The sequence below is a fragment of the Erpetoichthys calabaricus genome, chromosome 12, assembly GCF_900747795.2.
Source record: "Erpetoichthys calabaricus chromosome 12, fErpCal1.3, whole genome shotgun sequence".
Taxonomy (NCBI): Eukaryota; Metazoa; Chordata; class Cladistia; order Polypteriformes; family Polypteridae; genus Erpetoichthys; species Erpetoichthys calabaricus.
Genome location: NC_041405.2, coordinates 132,990,047 through 133,004,389, shown reverse-complemented (window position 1 = coordinate 133,004,389; position 14,343 = coordinate 132,990,047). Strand labels below are relative to the sequence as shown.

Here is a 14,343-nt window from a genome sequence, read left to right as displayed (position 1 = left end):
AATCAGCACAGAATTAAAAAAAGAAAAGAAACACATTAGAAAGGAGTGAATTCAGTGGATTACTGTGTTTCTGCACAGAAGGCATCGCAAAGTCAGTTTCATTGAGCTGCAAATGCTGAACAAGGGGCAAACGCAGGTTTAAAAGGCTGCCAGTCAGCGCCATGTCTTTCATCTGTGGAAGGCTACCTACAAAATGGCCGCCAGCCAGCTGGTACGGCGCTCCAAGATGGTGCCGGCTAGAAAAATGTCACCTGTTGCGCCGTTGGCCTATGCAAATGAGAACTAATTACATTTAAATACCGCCACTGCCATTAACAGCCAGGGAGCTAATCCAGATATCTAACACACGAGGAGCGATTTCCTGCTCTTATGCCACAACATGGCGTGTGCTGGGTGAGCTTTTAACAACAACAAAAAAAAAGCTTTATTTAAATTTGTTTGTTTAGCTGATCCTATTATTCCACATTACTTATAATTCATAATTTTACAAGTGATTCAGTGGCTATTGAAGTAAATCACAAAATGATTCAATGGTAGGGATTGAATGGGCAACGCTGTACACTTTATTCCATCACCTTAAACATTAGGTCATAAAGTAAATATACAAAGATGAACTGCTAGATTATGATGGGTAGGATCTGTCTTCTCTTCTCAGTGTAGGCCCCAAACATATCACACAATAATATGATGTCACAGTGTGTTTACTTTATGTGTATACACACACACAAACATAAACATACATGTATAATTTATTTATTTATATAATTATCACATATACGGAGTAAAATCAACATACATACTATATGTAAATACAACACAGCTCTGCAAAATGAAACTCAAAAAAATTTTTTTAATTGTGAATAATTTGTGTGCATTCATGAACACAATAAAAAGATTCTATCATGACACATTTAAGTATAACATTGAAAAGAAATTTTGTTAAAATTTAACAAATTACAGAATTTATTCATGTATACTGTATAATAATTGCTCTAAATCAACTTACCATAAAAAATATTTAGTCAATCTAATATTCTTAAATACTGGGGTGGGCAAAAGTATGCGAAACACAGGGTTTATTCATTAATCATTGTATTATTTATCTTCTTCTTCTTACCATTATTATTTTTAAAGTTTGCTTGAGTGTATCAATCATAACCTGCATGTCTTTTTCCATATAAACAACTGTAAGCCTACTTTTGCCCAACCCTGTATATATGTAAAGAAAACAACAATGCATATTCATTGACTTACCTATAACGTTTCTAGCATTTGTCACTTCTTTTGTCACATTTGTTGGTGGCCAGTTGTCTGTACACTTTTTTGGAGCATTCCTATGAATCATGCCACAACAGTTTGCCATCACACTGACATCCCAACATCCCAGGTGCCTAATTTCAATGTCCTTGATATCCTGATGGAATCTTTCAACCAGCTCTTCCCTCACCGCTCCAAGATTTTCTTAGGAAAAATCTCAGATGCAAATATAAAAATTGAACTTTGAGACTCAGGTTGCAACCCAATTCTTTAAGCTTAACTAATGCATTTTTTTACAATTTCATTATAATATGAATTTTTACTGTTACCTAAAACCTTAGAAATGAATTCTTTGAATGGTACCCAAGCTTTGTTCCAGGTGATTCATCGCACTATCAAATTCTGCATCAGAAATCAGTTTTCTAACATCTTGTCCAGCAAAAAATGCCCTCTTTGACTTTAGCTTCAGAGAGACCCAGATACTTTTAGCCCAAATACATAACACAGGCTGCACCGCTTGATAGGGCTTTGACAAACTGCTTCATTAAACCAAGCTTCATATGGAGTAGTAGTAGCAGCACTTTATCTGGATCCACCTTCCACGTAATCTGATGGTGTTTTCGGCACCAAGCAGTGGCTTTTCTCTAGTTGGTCGTTACTTCTGACCCCAGTGTCAATTCTTAGCTCTGCTGTCCCACTCACAGAGAAAACCTGGGAATTTTGTATGCCCTGACTGCTGATCCAGTAAGATGCAGAAAAGTGAATTTTGTGAAAAACTTGTCATTTTGGAATTGAGCACCCAAAAACCTGAAACAAATCCCATGAAGTAAAGTTTTTTCAATGTATCCCTGTGAATTAAGTGTGGAAAGGGTGTAAAGTAGGTATTCCCCTAAATAATCCTTCAATCAAAGTACATGTCTGATTACAGCTCTGATCAACCACAAAATGTAAATTCTAAGTGTTTAGTAAAGTGTCCTTACTAAACTAAATGAATAAATACGCCTCAAGAAAAAAAGTTATAATTATATTCCAAATACTAAGTCATAGTAAGGCGAAGCTTTTGTATTTATTGTAATTACAGATCAAGTCCAAGTGCAGGAGATATTCCTTCCAAAAGGGTCTTCACTACAAAAAGCCAACATTTCTTTATTGTGCAATAGCTGTCTTCTTCCAGCTAATGTGTTTCAAGAATAGCTCCTCTTCAGGGCCTGGCATATTACTTAAAAATACATATTACATAAATATAATTAAATGATACATAGATAATGTGTCATCCAACAGCAGCTAAGGAGACAGCTCAAGGACACATACTCAATCTCTGTTGTTGACTCACTTTACGACTCTCAGTAAGTCACTCCACTTGCCTACACCTCAAATGCTGAAATACGTAACAGCAGTTGTACTGTTCCTATAGAGCACTTTGGAATAGCCTTCACTAACAAAATGCTATATAAAATGAAAGCAGGCTGTGTAGGTGCATCTTAGAAATGCAAAATAATAAGCTAGCCAATTAAGATTAGAAAGGGTTTGTGTAGTTTGTTTTAGTTGCTCACCTATTTAAGATGTAGTTCTATGTATTCAGCTGCTATTTCACAACACAGAGAAGTGGCTTCATGGTAAAGCGGTAAGTATTGCTCCGCCAGTACTCCAAGGGCCTAAGTTCAACTCCCAGTTCAGACCCTCCAGGGTTCCTCCTATGTCCCAAGCATGTGAGCGCCAGGGTAATCAATGTAGTTAAACACACCAGATGTTAAGAATGTTTCTAATTTCATCACAATTGTTCGGGTTGTTCTAATGGATAATCTAGGCGAACAGGATGGGCAAGCTTGATGGGTTCTTCCCGCAATGATTTAAAGTTTCTAATGGATAGTCTAGGCGAATAGATTGGATGAGCTTATTGGCTTCAATGGCTTGTTCATGTTACAATTGTTCTAATGGATAATCCAGGTGAATAGGATGGACAAGCTTGATGGTTTTTTTTTTCTTTCAATATTTCTAATGTTCTAATGGACAGTCTCTGTTTGGACAAGCTTGTTAGCTTGAATTGCCTGTTCTCGTCACAATTTTTTAATGTTCTAGGATAATCTAGATGAATATGATGGGTGAACTTCTTGGGCTGAATAGTCTGTTCTCCTCACAATGTTTCTAATGTACTTTATATGCTCTTATATGAGTGGTGTAGACATGTGTGTTCCAGTGAATTGACATGTTATACAGAACTGGTTTCAGCCTTGTGTTCAATTTTACCAGGACAAAACCTGACTTCACATGACCCTGGAGAAAAGCAGATTCAGAAAATGGTTAAGAAATACAGGGAGGAATGGCCTTTAGCAGCATTTTACTGGTCTGCCATCGGGCTCCTTTATTTCTAAAATCCAATAAACAAGAACATCCACATCATTGTATCGAAAAGGGTTTGGGAAAATGACAAATATGTGGTGGGTAGGGGAGCAGTAGCAAAATATTAAAGAAAAAAAAAATTGGACATGAGTCAGTAGGCTTTGCACCCTAGGAACCAAGTTACCCAAACTATTTTATAACATTTCAGCAATTATTTACCACTCTGATGCTGATCTTTCTGGTCATAAAATAGGTCATTACAGTAGCAATTGATGAGAAGAATTACGTTATTTGAGGGTTCCTCTAGAGTACCTGTTTCTCTTGCACAATTTGACTCAAAAACTAATCAGCACATCGTCATCTCATAACAGGCTTATGTTTCGAGTTTGGTATTTTTCTGTCCACCCATTTTAGCTCTAGACTGTCCTCAAAAAACTGTGACACACAGACGCACAAATACGCACACACACACACATCATCAAGATATCGATGTTTTTGGTATCAGGGGACCCTAAAACATCGAGATCTGTCAAAAATTGGAGATCTAAATTTTTGACCAATCTAAAGCTTTAGAAGATAGGATATGGTGGGGGAGGGCGCAAACCAAAAAAATAAACAAATAAATAAATAAATGCAGATTCCACAAATCTTTGAAATTAAACCTTTTGCTTTGTTATAAGTTTGGGTTTAAACCATTGGACTTGAAAGTTTTCAAAACTATGTTTAAATGTCTAACATATGTTTAATGATTGTAAGTGGCTTTCATCCCCACCAAATTCTTCAATTAACTTCTCTTTTCCCACAACACAATTACGTTTTTTTAGCTGCAATCTCAGCTTTGTCTGGTTTATAACATATATTAACGTGAAGTGTATCCTACCATTATGGTGCCCCCTAAAGGAAACAGAACTGGTGGGAAATGGATACGCTGTGCAACATTTTAAAAGCACTGGTAATCACAGGGACTTCCGAATCCCCACTGTTTTACATTTAGCATCAATTAAATGTTTTGGATAGCGTATTTGTGTTTAGATTGTGCAGCTACTTATCAATGGACTGACAGAGCTGTTAGCAGAGTGCCAGACAAACCCTTAGGCAAACGAGGTGGGGAAAATCTGAGGGTGGCAAAAGGTGGGGAAATAAAACCATGCAGAAGTTGTCTGCCCACTGCACTTCATAAAACTGACAAGAAAGCAGATTGCTAAAAAATATTTTATACGGTAAGCGTTCTCTCATAAAGTAGTACAAAAGGAAGTTTAAGAATTGCATTTTAATACTGCAGAGAAGGTTGTAAAATAAGCATGGTGTCATTCACATGAGTAGGCAAGGAAAGCGCTATAGCAGTGAGTTTGTTTTTGAGGTCTTACAGTTTGACTTTTTCTTTTTCTCTTTGGTACATTTCATAAATGAATTAAAATGTGTTCCTACCTCAGTCAGCTTTTCTTTTACTCATCAAACTCAAAACTCCCTTAGACTAGTTCAGTGTTACTGGGGGCAGGAGCCTATCCCAGCAGTATTTGGCAAAGTGAAGCGGCCTGAACAAAAAGTATATACAAAAATTGCACTCTTTGTTGCTCTGCTTGGTGGCACAGTTTAGGATGGTGGTTGGCAATGCTGTCTGGCAGCCCTGGCACTAGGATTCAATTTCCACCCATCACCGTCTGGGTGAATATTGTACTGGCACTGTGTCACCACATTAGGTTTCCCTCGGTACTCTGCTTTCTTGTCATTGCCTAAAAGTGTTTTTAAATTGAGCTGATGTGAATGAGTGTGTCCTGCCATGGTGTAGGGAAGGAGGTCGGGTTAAACTTTGGCTCCCTAACATCTTGTAATGAACCAAGCAAGCTGAGGAAATGAATGAAAAACATTTCAAGCTTGTTACCACTTTTAAGCATTTAAATTGATGCAGATTATGAGTGGGATGCTTTATTCTTTATTATAATATTTGAATCATTTCCAATTCTCCAAAACTAAAACTAAAAGCAACAAAAAAGAAAATTAATTTGTTAGAAATGCATACATTTTTTTTTCAATGAACTGATTAAATAGAGATCTGGGTTCAAACCCTAGGATGGTCATTGTGCAGAGCTGATGTGTTCTCCCAAAAGAAGTTTTCTCCTGGTATTCCAGGGTCCACAAACTTGCCAAAGATCTGCAGGTTAGGTTCATTGGGTAGTCGAGACTGACTCTGAAGCAAAGTACAAGAGGGGGGCCATACTCCTGCAGTGCATAAGCACCCCATTCAGAGTTTGACTCCATGTGGCCAGGATAGGCTTTGTGAGTCTGAATTGGAATAAGCAGTTTAGAAAATTAATGAATGATTAAAGAGACGCTGCTGCTGTTAATTTGTTGGTTGGCGAAAGGAGGAGTTTAAAGTTTTAAGCCTTAATGGCAGCTAAACAATCTTGTGAGTAAACAAATGTTTGCTTAATGACTGTAAAGATTGTAAAAGGAAAAGCAAATAAAAAAGGCCAACTGTTATTTTTAAATCGTTTCCTGATACTTTTCAAATGCCTCTTACAACGACATCATTTACTCATATACAGTAGCACATTTTCATACAAAAAGTGTAGTTCTTTACAGCAGGTTAAAGAAAAAGTTGCAATTGCAAAAACAAATGAATAAAAAATATCAGCAAATAAATTTAAATTTACACAATACAAATAATTAGATAATTAACAGAGACAGAAGAGACCCTAAGCACAGCATAAATTGCAATTAACTAAAGTCACTTTTTAAATTTCTAATGGTTATTATGGTAAATGACAGAGCCTGGTGCTATGGCCGGATGATCAGGGAGGAGAGGAAATTCAAAACTTCTTGATGCTGGAGAAACATCATTCCATAAACATTGCATATATTTATAGGCGATACTGTAAGTAAATACATTTTAGGTTGTGTGCAGCTCTGTTGGCTTAGTTGCCATTTAAAAAGCAATGCCCATGAAATGTAGGTTAGGCAAATATTGGTCATTAAGTTAAGAGAAGGACTGACATTTTGTGCATATTTAGCGTGTTCTCTTCGTGTTTATGTTTGATGAATTTATTACATCAATTTCTATCAGCAGGCAAATATCTAGCCACCGCAGTGTTTGAAAAAACTTGCACATTTTGTTACAACTAAACGTGTTCACAATTTTCACAGGTAAGCAGGAGTAAACCAGTAAGGCTTGGATTTAAAGCCGGGCTGATCGTGCCCCCTTCTAGTCCCAGCTACCACTCCCTCCAAGTACACCAGCTACTTCAATCAACTGCAGAAATGTCAGCTACATCAATCAATATTAGCGTTTAAATTAAACCGTTATTAATTAGATCTGTACACCAGGTAGACAATGTGTGGCATTTTTAATATGCTGAGCCTATCTATTGTGAATGAGATGAGGAAAAGATATTCAAGCTTATGTAACGATAGATGAGAAATCAGTGAAGACCCCTTTTCTTTGTTTTCCGTCTCTTTTAAATTATGCATTGAATGTTTGCCTTGATTCATTAATAAAGCAATTGCTATTTATTCTTTGCGTATTCCTTTTTTTTTTTTTACAATAAAGTATTAAACTGGTGAAAATGGAGAATTCTCTTAAAAAAGAATCATACATAAACTAGTAGTGAATGCTGGGAATGCTGCCTCAAGTTTACTTGTTAAAAACAACTGATTAAATATCTTTGGGGGAAAAGATAATAGATTTTGCTTAAAAGGAAAAAAGAGAAATCTACAATCTGGATGCTGATTTGTTTTCTTTGGCTGCCAGTGGATTTGGTAATGCCTGTGTGCCCTCATAAAATCCAGCCCCTGGTAAAGGTGACCTAAAATCAATACTGACTGAAGTTTGTGTGTGCTTCTTGTATGTGTGCTAAGAAGTAGTAGGATGGTGGAGGAGGATAGAGAATCTCAAAGTCCCCTAGCCGTTCTCTCAGTACATGAAAGGAGGGCATTAATACAGGAGATTGTTGTCAGGCCTGCATTGTGTAAGTACACAGTAAGCCAAGGGGCTGAAGATTGTGATTGCTTCTACGGGATCAATGCTGTTCAATGCTATGATGATCGTGATTATGCATTTTATTAATTGACTGTAGTTGCAGTAATATTTTGGAAGTACTTTATGCTTGCCTATTGCATTAGATGACTGCAAATATTGGCACAACCTGGTGGTGCCCTGTACTTGGGTCACAATTGTTCTGAACTGCTGAAGAGTAGACTGCCATTAGATGACTCATGGCAGACATTCCTTCCAGTTTCCAACAGGAATGTGGCACAGACGCTTATAAAGCAAAGCTCTTAGGAAGCCAACCACCTTCTGCACATGTCCTAGTGCAGCCAAATTCTCAGTGAAACGAAAGTCTCTGCCCATGTGTGGTTAATGTGAGTATAAATGCCATCCAAAACTTGGGCATTATACAATTTCACTTTCCTTATAAATTAGTTACACTTTCAGAAACATAACCACGAAGATTCAAAGGCATTTCCTCAATAGCACTTCTCCTTCACATGCACATCTCTACATTTCTGGTAGGTAAGCACAAAGCTTTACTTGCTGCATTGACATACTGTGTAAGGACAGCTGAATAACGTACATTTTATTTAAACTGCATTAAATCTCTTATGTTGTGTACTTGGTTGTAATAAGTTGGTTATGGAAGTAATTATTAATTATTATATAAGTTCTTATAATTATTATATGTATTATATACTTGCTTACCGCTTCTTTGGATTGGTGACAACCTCTTTATAATGTAAGAAAGGACACCTTGTCCTGCATGAAGGATCACACTTTCTTTGACTGCCTTTGAATAGATGCAGTATTCACAAGCTAATAAGTAAAACTCAAATACAAAGATGCTTGAATTGAATTACCTTCCATTTTTGAACACCAAATATTGCGTATTGAAATTTCAATTATAAGTAGAAGCAAATGCAGTAATTTTTATGTGATTACATTTAGAATCAGTTCTAAAAATTGATAATGGGGCACAAGTCTAACAATTATATTAGGGGAAGTAGCTTGTAAATAACAAGTGCATTTTATATAGCATTTATACGACTTGAAGCCCCAGCAGATGATGACTTACTCAGAGCCACAAACACATTTTAGTAAATGTAGTGTGGCACTACCGCAAGTAACTGGAATCTTATCAACATCACAGATTGAAGACAGATGGATAAATTCACATGTAATGATGACTCATCTCAGTTTTCACATTCTGCATATATGACTTAATGAATATTTACAATGACAACTAGAATGAAATAAATTATAGATAGGTGGAACTATATTACATAGCAAAAATTGATTAGCGCATGGATTGGCATAGCTTTAAGTGCTGCTGGTATAAAGTTCCAGCCAGGTCACTATCTGTGCGCTGTCTGCTTGTGTTTGTGAGGGTCTTCTCCAGATATTCCAGCTTCCTCCCATTTTCCAAAGTCATGCATGTTGAATTAATTACTTATTATAAATGAACTCTGTGCGAATGCACTTGTGTATGTGGGCTGATGATGCCGGGTAGGCTTTGCCTCCCCTTAGCCTGACACAGAAACTGGATGGTCTAAAATAAATCTGAGTACAATAAATATAGACATATATTCAAAAAGGCAAAGACAGTATTTATTTTAATTTTACATTTGTATAGTATTTAACTCTGTAAGTAAGAGTATAATAGTAAAAACAGGGTTGAGAAATTTAAATATAATAATATATAATCAGATGTATGTTTTTGCATGATGTTTGCTTTTACATTTATGTAAACTTAACAGAGATAGAACCAATATGTCAAAAACAAATAACAGGCTAAAATGACTCAGGATGTACAGACACTCTAATATAATCAAATCCACATACAGCATGAATTATGAAATACATAAGAGTACATCATAGTCTTCCACTATATTAATAGGAGATATACTATCATTATTATTATTATTATTATTATTATTATTATTATTATTATTATTATTATTATTATACAGACTATTCCTGCAACTCTATATTATAGCAATAATAATAGTAATCATTAGAAATTATAATTAGGGCACTGTGTGGATATGCCACATTCAAAGAAATAAACCTTAGGGCGAACACTGTTATTGAGAAGGAACTAATTTTGTTTTGTATTATCATTATTTCTTTCTTTTTCATTTATTTATCTTTATTTATTTTTAATGCTTTTGAAACACAAAATTTAGAATGATGTCATTAAAATTGTACTTATGAATATGAAACAGACTAGACAAAGTTATACATCAGAACTGCAATGGTACATAGATTGAATAGTAATAAGAACGTTTTTTGTTATAATTATAGAATGAAATACACAAAGAAAATGTTAAACTATAATAGATAGATAGATAGATAGATAGATAGATAGATAGATAGATAGATAGATAGATAGATAGATAGATAGATAGATAGATAGAGTTTAGTATAGGAAAGACTAAATAAAATATACTAATGATAATTATACATCATTCATATATATATATATATATATATATATATATATATATATATATATATATATTTAAAAAAATACATAACTATGTATATGTATGTATAATTTGCAGTAATTTGCCTTAAACTTGTGGAAATGCTGATGTTGTGTCTGGCTATGCTGATTAGTATTCTCGCTAGTTTAACTTACTCCTTCTATCAGTCATTATTTTACTCAGTTCAGGGTCACAAACAGCAGATCCTACCTTGTGAATGTTGGAGACAATGCAGAAAATAACTCTGGGCCAGAGGTGAAGTCCATCACAAGACTCCCTTATGCATCATTCTAAACCAAAACTCAAACTCTCTCTCAATGTGGGCAAGTTAAGAAACAACAATAAATCCAGAATGACACATTGGAGAAAATAAGAGTAACTTTAGGAAAATCACAGGGAAATTTGGAGAATGTACATAGCCTAGACATAAAATGTATTATACTTAGGTCATACTTAGATTTATAATTTTGATCAAGACAGATTTAACACAAAATAATATTTCAGCTCAAATTCCACAGTTTGCCTAGGCAAGAAATCTGAATCCATGCCCAGTATCCTGCTTGCTGCTGTAGTCTGCTGTAGAATTGCAATGTCTTAAAGTGCTGCCCTGCTTCCATATTGAGTGTTCATTAAAAATGAACTGATGGCCAGCTAATTCATACTGTGGCCTAACTGAAAGTTTTGCCCAAGGTATAGTATGACAAGTGATCCATGCAACTGATTCTATTTTTCGTAATACTTGTAGACTGACAAGTTTCTTTTACTGTTACCTTACATTAGACATCCTGGGTATGTTCTTAGTTTGCTAGCATCCAGGTGTCCCCATGTTTCCTCTCCTCATGACGTTGACCAACTTTGCCAGATGAGTTAATAGGAACAGAACAAGCAGAACAATTAAACATATAATGTGCTGTGCTGAAGTAGAGGTGGACTGTTGAACTCTTTCTTGATATGGTATTATTTCATAGAATTTCAGCTTGAAACATTGTCCAAATAAAGACTTTGTTTTATTTATTGGAAAATGTGTTTGAGGAAAACCCAATTCCTTGATACAAGGAAACCAAGATGGATTTCAACTATAAAGTGCAAAATCCTACACTTTGCAACATATACTCTTAACGACTTTCCAGAAAACTAAGAGGAGCTTCATTTACTAGGCACTCCATATTCATTTTGGCTTAACTGAGATGCATGTTTAAACATGGCGGCGGTTTGATTATTGCCAGCAGGCTTCACCCAAGCAAGCTGTGGTTGTGTACTGTACTCCTTTGTCGCTAAAATGGCGGTCATGCTTTTTATGTCGGCTGCACAAAGCTTTGTGGAAGCTTATGAGTCTGTGCAGGACAGTATACACATAGAAGATGAACAAAAGGCGGGGGGACATTTGCATATTCACAGCAGCTGGGATGCCCATATGTTTTTCAAATGTGCGTTGGACTAAATTAGGCACAGCAATTTTTTTTTATCATTCACCCTGCATTTGGTATTCAGGCTACAAAATAGCTCACACACACATACACACACAAAAAGGGAGGGAAAAAAGCTTTTATGATAATTATTACAGAAACCATGTGGGTACGTATGCCACAGCAATTATGCATAATTCAGTGAAACAAGAAGAGAAGATATAAGTACAGTAAATCCTGTTAGAGGGAACAGCCTAGAATAGGAGTGTGAGAAGCGGCAAGCTGGGGGTGGGTCGAAAAACGGCTGTGTTTTAACCTCTCAAGCGCCAGTGATTAGAAAAATGAGAAACAAAGCTTGAGACAATATGTCCACGGAGCTTCTTATTTGGAAGCTTTATTACCATTAATGTATTTCTAATGGTTCATTCACGTGTCATTCCAATTTATTCTCTTTTCAAGAGAGAAATGGACAAACAAAAAAACAAAAATACATTATTCAAGCGAAACACAAAAGGTAAATTATGAGGGACTATTCTTGGTTGGCAAAGCATAAGATTTTTCCAGCAGAAGGATGAAAAATATAATGTGATATGCGTTTTCTATTGTGTGCATGTTTGACTAACAAATGAAAGAAGAAAAGCTGAGCTGCACAAAGGCTGTGTCATTTTTTCCTCTTTTTTTTTGTCCTCACCCATTTTCGACAGCCTGTATGTAAAATAACATGCATACACATGGTAGACCATTTTGAAACAATGGATTCAAAAATAGAGACACATCACTAATAAGAGACTCTCATGTATTTCAGAATTAAATTATTGTGGTATAACATTATGGCAGGTTCATGATGTTGCATAAGCAACATTAAATTCAGTAAATGTGTGCCTTTATGCGTATGGAAAATGCAGCATTTTTGTCCATATACCCATATGGAAAATTCATATAGGATTTTATAGTATGAACTCGCAAGTGCCAAGTGTGCATGAGCATTTGTAAAAAATAAAAAAAACACAGTTGAGGCATTTTTATCCATGTGTATTTGAGTATAAGACATGCAGATTATAATTGCTACACTCAAGCACATTTTAATAAAAATAGTAATAAGAAGAAGACAAATAATATAAATATATACTCAATACAAATTGAGAAAATACAAATATATATACACACTCAGCTACACACACACATATACAGGGGTGGGCAAAAGTAGGTTTACAGTTGTGACTATGTGAAACACAGTTTATTCTTATATTATTATTTATTTATTCATTATTGTCTAATGTATTTGTATTATTTGTCGTCTTCTTCTTATTATTATTAAAGTGTGCTTGTGTGTAGCAATCATACGAACAACTGTAAAGCTACTTTTGCCAACCCTCTATAATATATATATATATATATATATACTCAAATGCGCATAGTTAAAAATGCATAAACTCACTTATTTTTTACATACATTAATGTATGTATATATATATATATATATATATATATATATATATATATATATATATATATATATATATATATATATAGCCTGGAATGCTCCACTATCATCATATTTATGTAGACATTGCCGTTTATAAAAACATTCTTTTTAAACACTGAAGTTCTGGTTCTAGTACATATATATATATATATATATATATATATATATATATATATATATATAAATATAAATATATATGTATAATATGTGTGTGTGTTTGTGTATATAGTACAAAAAGTTTAAAGAACTCTTTTTGTATTAATGTCTACATAAATAAGATGACAGAGGAGGTTCCAGGCCAAAGGGCTCCTGATGTTGTTTAAACAGTCTTGTACATTGTATCAGTGTTTGATTGTGTGAGACTGTGCATATGTATTTGCATAAATATAGTGTTAAATATATGAATTTCCATATATAAATATATGTACCATAAATAAGTATGTACATCACTGCATGTTTACTGAACATGCAAGTATATATAATAAGGCATATTAATATAACACAATATACTACTATATAAGGATCCAGAAGTCCACAGAGAAAATACATGTTTGTATATATACTTACATATGTTTGTATATTTAATTATATACATGCATTATTTATGTTACATCTACAGTATATATTATATATTCATTCCAATATTATATAAAGGTAAATATAGAGTTATGCAGTCTCTACATTGGTATGTAAAATAAAAAGATGGTTAGTAACATTTTGTTTTGGATGTTGAGTCTTTGATACGTTTATTTACACAAATACATTTATGCTGTATAACTGTAAGTGTCCCTCTTTAGACACATACAATTATATATAAAGCTAAGACCAAATAAGAAGAATTACCTTCTATGTAGAAATAAAATTTGAATCGTGTGTAGACAATCACCATCAGTTGTTTGGGATTATTGTCAAAAAATTAGAACAACTTCCACTTCTGTATTTTAAGTAAAGAGATTTGATAGAACATGTATGGTCATAGTCAAGGACGCCAAGATGTTTCAGGCTGGTTTGGGAGACGAAATGATGTTTACAAGGATTATGCAGAGAACATAGTGCCATCAGACACGGCTGCTTTTTACCAAACAGGCAGGCTTTGTTTTGCATTACGCAGCGTTGGTGTTCATTCGCTATTGTAAACTGTACATCAGTATTTTTTTGTAGGCTCCTCCTCCTCTTTATACTCCCTATGTGAACTCGCTTTTGGAAGCACTAATTTATTAGCATGGTAACATGCTATAAGGGAAAAGCTGATGTGTTCTGAAATAAAATCAAATTGATTACAAATGGGGCATTGTAAAAAAAAAAAAAAAAAAAAAGGTGCTTGAAAACTAAAATAAGGCATTATTATTATTTTCTACAGCACAAGGCAACTGTTAA

General features: G+C 34.6%; 1 long non-coding RNA gene across 1 annotated transcript in view; it reads left to right on the top strand.

Annotated features, from left to right (window-relative positions):
* The window catches only part of LOC114662659 (uncharacterized), an 80,939-nt gene that overhangs the window by 65,114 nt on the left and 1,482 nt on the right, over nt 1-14,343 (top strand). The window lies entirely within an intron of this gene.